This window comes from Mugil cephalus, chromosome 1 (genome assembly GCF_022458985.1).
Source record: "Mugil cephalus isolate CIBA_MC_2020 chromosome 1, CIBA_Mcephalus_1.1, whole genome shotgun sequence".
Taxonomy (NCBI): Eukaryota; Metazoa; Chordata; class Actinopteri; order Mugiliformes; family Mugilidae; genus Mugil; species Mugil cephalus.
The window spans coordinates 24,744,718-24,751,742 of NC_061770.1; positions in this window are offsets into that span (position 1 = coordinate 24,744,718).

Consider the following 7,025-nt stretch of genomic DNA (forward strand, 5'->3'; position numbering starts at 1 on the left):
CCACCAGACCTTTAAGTACAGAACAAGATTATGTAGAACCAGGAACTTCTGGAAACAGGAGTTCCTGGTTAATCCTCTACGTAACTTCATTAACTGTTTGTCCAAAATTCTTACCACATTGGTAGAATTCTCCATGACAGGTCCCTCATCTTCTGTCCTGTGGCCTTGTCTTGTTGAGGGACACTTTATCGGTATCTAGTTTTGAAGGCATGCCTACGTCAAAAAGGGGGTGTACACCAATCAGCCACAACATTAAAACCACCGAACCACAGGAGAAGTAAATAACATCTTGTGACAGTTCATTGTTCTGCTGGGAAACTTTTGTTCCTGGCATTCATTCATTCATGTGGATGTTACTAAGACATGTAGCACCCACCTAGACCAGACCAGGCCCCCCCACCCCATAGCAATGACATGAAAAAACACCTTAGGAACAACTGAAAAACATACGAAGAACATCACAAGGTGTTGGCCTGGACTCCTAATTCACTAGATCCCAAACTGATCAAGTATCTGTGGGATGATCCACAGAGGCCCCTCCCCTCAAAGCCCCCCCCCCCCCCACACGTGCCAGCCACAGGACCCCCTCAGAAGCCCATGCCCTTCCTCTGATACAACATCTGTTGAGGCACAAGGGACACCTCAACCATAGTCCCATTTCTAGGATCAAACTGTCTATGCGATCAGGTGGTGATATACTCAATATCCTCTAGGGAAACTGAAACTTGGTAATTATATGCCTTCTTGAATTTGGATTAATGCCATAATTGGAAGCCAAGACAGACCTCCAGGAGGAGCGAGAGGAAAAGTCAAGTGACCAGTTTTGAACCAGTCTGGACCAGACATTTATTCACATTTCTGTCAAAAAATGAAGCCAAACGTATAAATTTCTTTCTCTTCTTGGTGGTGAAACGTGAATGCATCATTCCGCCCGCGCACTAGACCTACAGAATATCCCTCCATCATGAACATTAGTGCGTTAGAGCGTTCAGACTTCCTGTGCGCTGTTTTCTTCAGGGCCAGATGTTGCCTTTTTTTACTACTGAAGCCGTCCTCCTCTGTCCATTAAAAGCTCTGTTACTCACTCTGGGGAGAAACGCATTCGCCCTCCAGTTAGCGTATTCATGGGAAACTAGGCCAAGACAGCGGCCTGTCAGCGACTGTGTGTTTTTGTAGACACGGGAACAAAAGACTGTTGCACATAATGACCACTACACGACGCAAATGTGGTCTTCGAGGATGCTGCATTTGAGGTAAAACGTTAAATAAACTTCCCTCGATGTTTTTCGCGTGTTTCCTTGTTACGCTCCGGTTAATAATGCACAGGACTCATTCTTTCTGTTGCACAGCACATCTGGATGCTGCCTAAACAAACACGCACATTTGCCCTCCACTTCCACGGCACTCTGGCTATATCCTTCCTCATCCCGAGGCCTCCTGTCATCTGTTAGCAGCGGCAGGGGAGTAGACAAGCTGTGTGTGTTTATGCCTGTGTGTATTTCATGTGCTAGTAGTACGCGGTGTGTGTGTGTGTTGGTTGGTTTGTTTGTTTGTTTATCTGTGCGCTAAAATTGGCAGAGTGAGAGCAAAAGGTGCAGTGGAGCCGCTGAAGTGAGGACACGTCCGTGGAGAAAATAGACACACAGCTCGGAGGAGGTGTGTGTGTGTGAGTGTGTTTGTGTGTGTGTGTGTGTGTGTGGGGGGGGGGGGGGGCGTCTTGGGGATCGAGGCGTGTTTTCACAGAGGTCGGAGCGGAGGCTTCGTGAAGCCTCAGCGTGCACGGCTTTGTCCATGTGTCATGCTAGTTTGAGTCAGAAGGTGGCAGCTGATCGGATTAAAGATGAGTTGAAAGCAGGGGCGGTCGTCCACCGCGCCGTCAACGGTTTCTTAGCCCACGACCGCGTCTCTGTGTCTTGGCACAGAAAGCCAACGCTCGTTCCTGTTGCCTTGTGTTAGGTCGCCACCTGGCACCATAAGAGAGAACTGCAGGTGTGTAGCAACATTTTCCCACATTAAACTCACAAAAGAACGAACTCTACCCTGCAAAAAAGGGAGTGCGGGGGCATTTGCACCGGATGAGGAGACCCCCTCACCACCCCCACCGCCCCCCTACCATCCTCTCCTCTGAACAGCTGCAGCACCTCAGCAGAGAAGTCGGACCAAGATGTGCAATAAATCTGTGCAGAGCTGCTATTGTGAGTCAGGGTAATGGAGTGTGAATCTATCGAACGCTGCTGGTGTAAAGGTTGAACAACAATCAGTCAGAGTCCTACTGTCTAGGTTTCAGTCATTCTAGGTAACGTAGGAAACACAGTGGAAAGTGAGTAAACTCCTGAGTTGTGGCAACACAACAAACCTTGAGAAACACAAACTCAGGTTAAACCACAACACAGAATACAAGGCATTTATGATGAGGAGGACAGAAGAGGAGAGGACAGGGTCAGAATTAAGATGAAAGGTTTCATTTTATAGTAGTTCTTAATAGTTAAACAATAGTTTATTTTAATTAATGGTCTTACTATTGTACTTATTTCTTTTTTTAATGTTGTGTTGTACTGTTGTTGTATTAGCTTGGCTACATAGTAAATTAGGCCACTACCTCAATATACTTCAGAGTTTATAATAAATAAATAAATTACTCTGATGTCTTGTATTCTTTATGAAGCTATGATGTGAAATACTCTTTTTTAGGTTTTACCAGACACACACAAAGTATCGGTATCAGATTGATATCGACGATACCAGCCTGAATTTTACTCAGTATCGGATCGGAAGGAAAATCAGTGGTGTCAAACATGACTACATTTTAAATACGGTAGCAGTTTGTATATCGATCCAAATACACGGCTAGGATCTGTATCGGATCGATACTAGTGTGGTGAGACTGATACTTTTGTTACATTTCTCTTCTACACGTCCAGTAATTTACTCGTCACAGAGTTTATGCAGCTTCTCTCCAAGTCTGTGCTCGTCAGGAACTTCTCCATCTTCACCTGGAGTGAAAAGGTGGGACATGGACAGAGTTTGATACTCAGATCCTAGTATCACAGCAGCATCACATAGCTGGAACTGAACGGATGCTGAACTCGGAAGAGAAGATAATTCCACAGGATGCAGACCCACTTCTTTGGTGGGAAATGAATGAACTATTCTCAGTCTCTGATCCAGATTAAGTAGAAAGGTAAAATGTGAATTATTTAAGTTTTATACTGTTATTAGTTGTTTTATTAGTAGTTATTAGTTAATAAAAAACAGGTTTATTTGCCTAAAATATTTCTCCTGTGTTTTATCAGAACCATAATCAACTAACTAAAGGCAAAATTATGAAATTATTATTATAATTATTATAATTATGACATTTCAAGTACCAAACGAGATATATCGGATACTGACCCTGTATCTGCTTGATACCAAAATTCCCAGTATCGCCTTTCCTGGTTTTTAAGTTTCATGTGAAGTTTCTCAGTCACCGAGGTCACAGTGTATCCAAAGGTTTAAATGATTAACTCTGTGGGTAGAACCCATCATAAAACTTGTTTTAAGACTTTCCTGGTTTTAATTGCGATTTTTTTAAAATTGCATTTTTCTGTGGTTTTTAGTTTTATTTACCTTTTATACAAAGCCTTTAAATTTCTATCCATATGCCTGCACATACTGTTCTTGGTCTGAGCCACTGCATCGAAATTTCATTTTGATTGAAATCTAAATGACAAATAAAGTCTCTCTAAGTCTAAAAGCGCTAAACAAATAAATATGACTATTATTATAAAACTCAAATGCCAAGGCACCTCTACCATATGTCTGCTAAAGGCTGAGAATGAAAATAGATTATCTTTCTGTTTTACCTTTATAATAAAATGGGATTGTGGTTCAGACTGTAACAGCTGGGAGCTGCAGTGTTGAACAAATGTTGCTCAAACAGAACGAAATGGTGCAATGGGAGGAACGGACTCGGCTGTGAAGAGATAATTATTGAGCAAAAAAAACAAACAAAAAAACACACACAACGAAAAGCATTCGACATTATGGGCTATCTGCTCAGTAACTGCCTGAGATGTCGTTTTGCTCTGATTTAAAGTAGAGTAGTGAATATTTCCAGTGGTGGGACAATATTTATCTACAAGCAAATCAAAATGAAGCCATAACCCAGAGGTGACAAACTCATTTTAGTTTGGGGGCCACATTCATTCATCCAAATTTAATCTGACGTGGTCTGTAATAATAATAAACTGTAATGAACAACACAAAGACTTTTTTCATTCACTTTAGTGCAAAGAAGAACAAGTGAATTAGGAGAATGTTGGTATTTAATAAACTCTCCTTTAAAAAAAAAAAAAAAAAATGAAATTTCTTAAGAAAATGAGTGTAATTTGGGCTCATTGCTGTTTAGTCCTGGTCTCAGTGTTGTGTTCTGTCCACTTCTTGTACTAAAACAGTGGAGAAATTAGGTCTAGCAGTTACTTTCACTGATAAATCTTCTATGTAGTTTTTGCACATTTCATATTCATAAAATTCTTTTTTTCTTTCTATTTTTTTTTTTTTTTTACAAAAATAGCTTGTGCAATACTCTGTTTACACTTTTACTGCTGCTATAAAAAACAATATATATTTTAAAATTGTTGCATGTTTTCAATATTTTTTTGTATTAGTATTTAAATTTTAGCTTGTAATCTTTGTAAAGAATAACGTCTTTACACTATTTTGTACATACTGAAAAGGAGAATCTCTCCAATCACATGCATTGCATTCAACATTAAGCAATTCAAATAATACACAGGTTCAAATATTCATCAAACCTGTGCTACAGTAGAGTGGCTGTGCCCTCTAACATCTGATGGAATATGGTTCTCACATGGAACGTAACTCCGTTGCACTATTTAGCTCTAACAGTAGATGGTACTAACGAGTTGAACGCTGCAGCTTCTCCTCAAAACAGGGCTTTTGCCACAGTTGGAAAGAAACCTCAGACACAGTGGAAAAAATGCATCTTTCTTCTTAGAAAAGAAAGTTTCTGTTTGACATGAAATGAATCTGTGGCTGCGATGATTGAGCAGAATGTACGACGACTAACTGAATGTCTTAAAGCTTTACAATCACTCACGAAAAAATACCACAATTGCCAAGTATTGTTACAAGTAATGAGTTAAAATCTATTCCACAGTATTCAGGTGTAAATAAGTCCAGCTACCTCTTTTAATAACCTGCATGTGGCACCTCAGTAGAAAAAGGTTTGGACGTCTGCCTGAGGCCGCCACTGATTTATTTATTCATTTTTCAGTGATTATTATTATTCACTGAAAACAGAAACTCAAAGAGTCCGTCAAGAACCTGAAGACGTCGAGTACAAATTAAGAAAACGAGCAGATACCAACGGACTGCCTTAAATTATTTATCGATGAATGCAGCCGACGCACAGTCACTCAATTAACCTGGTAGTTAATTAAGCTGCCATGTACAATGAATGGGGCCAGATATTTAGTGTTTCACAGAAGATCGATCCGGCCGCGATCATGTCGCACAATTACGTCTCAAATAAGTGAGCAGGAGTCCAGGAAATGTATTTATGCCTCTGGCTGTAAACTGAAGTTATGCTTTCCTCATTCAGCGTCATGTTTAAAAATCTATTCACATATGAAAAGTATTATTTTCTTATGGAAATATTAATGTCCGTTCCTCTAACTACAGCAAAATGTGACACATTTAGATACAACCCTGAAAACATTAGTTTTATGAAGCAGTTTTATCCTTCACAGAATTAAAAAGAAACAATCTGCATCTACACCACACCTGCAAAACACCGCCCCCGTTTCTTATTAAATACGGGAGAAAATAATTTCACAACAATTGAAAAAAGCATCATCTCCTTCTTGCAGAATTTGGGTGGAAAAATATAATTTTTTTGTTTTGTTTTTTACAGCCACAGCCCAAAAGGCGTCTCAAAGAGGATGCACATCTTATTTCCATGTGTTCTGGGACACAGTCATTTCAACTATTGTGAAGAAACTACGGTGAGTGGAAAAAATCATGGGGACGGTGATTGAGGCCTTATATCTGGTGTTAAGACCAGACACTGTGACACTGTGAAAGGGTTTGTGAATAAATCTATGTCCAACATTCTCCTTCTCACTAGTAAGAAAGCGATCAGATGGTTTCACAGACTGGATCAAAGTGAAGATATTTTGGAAATGGAGAAACTAACGTTCATTCTTAGGCTGGAAAAGGAAACATTTGAGGGTTTACAGAACATGTGGATAAACTACATAACAACTCGTTAACATTATACTGGGTGACAATAAAGACCTTCTAGTTCTGACTCCATTCACCTTGTTCAGTTTTCTTTTTTATTGTGTTTTTTTTTCAGTGTGCAGCTTTTGGGTTTTTTCAAGTTGTACACGTTTGCACAAGCTGCTCTTTATTTCTTGGATACTATTAATTGATGCTAATTTCCTGTCATGCATTTTATCTTTAACATATATTTTAATTTGTTGAAAAGATGTAAATTTATGTTGTCTCTGTTTTTTGTTTTTTCCCAAAAGCTTCGGTCTATATTTAATGCACCAGTTCAATAAGCTCATGTGATCTTATTTAAATCCCACACTTATGAACTAAAGCATGAGAGGTGCTGAAGACGCCATTCTCCAACGGGTGGCTGTCAGTCGTCACGAGCCACCAGATGTCACTGTACTTGTGCCTGAAGCCCTGAAGCTGCCGGTCTATTTCTGGCACAAGGAAAAAAGGCATCCCCGGAGATTTCTAAGGCTTCGTGTGCACATCAACCGCAAGCTACAGAAGCCTGCACCGAAAACAGCAAACGGTTTATAAATAACGAGATAAAAAAGGATGCTGCATGGGAAATGAAGTGACAAGCAGTGTGGAAATAAAAGCGTGCATCTGTTGGATGTCAATAAACAATGAAACTGTTCCTTTATTAGTCTTTATAACTGCATGTTATCCTGTCACGGTACAAGACACAGAGCCACACGCTGAACACTAGATGGGAGCATTTCCTCAAACTCTGGTACCGT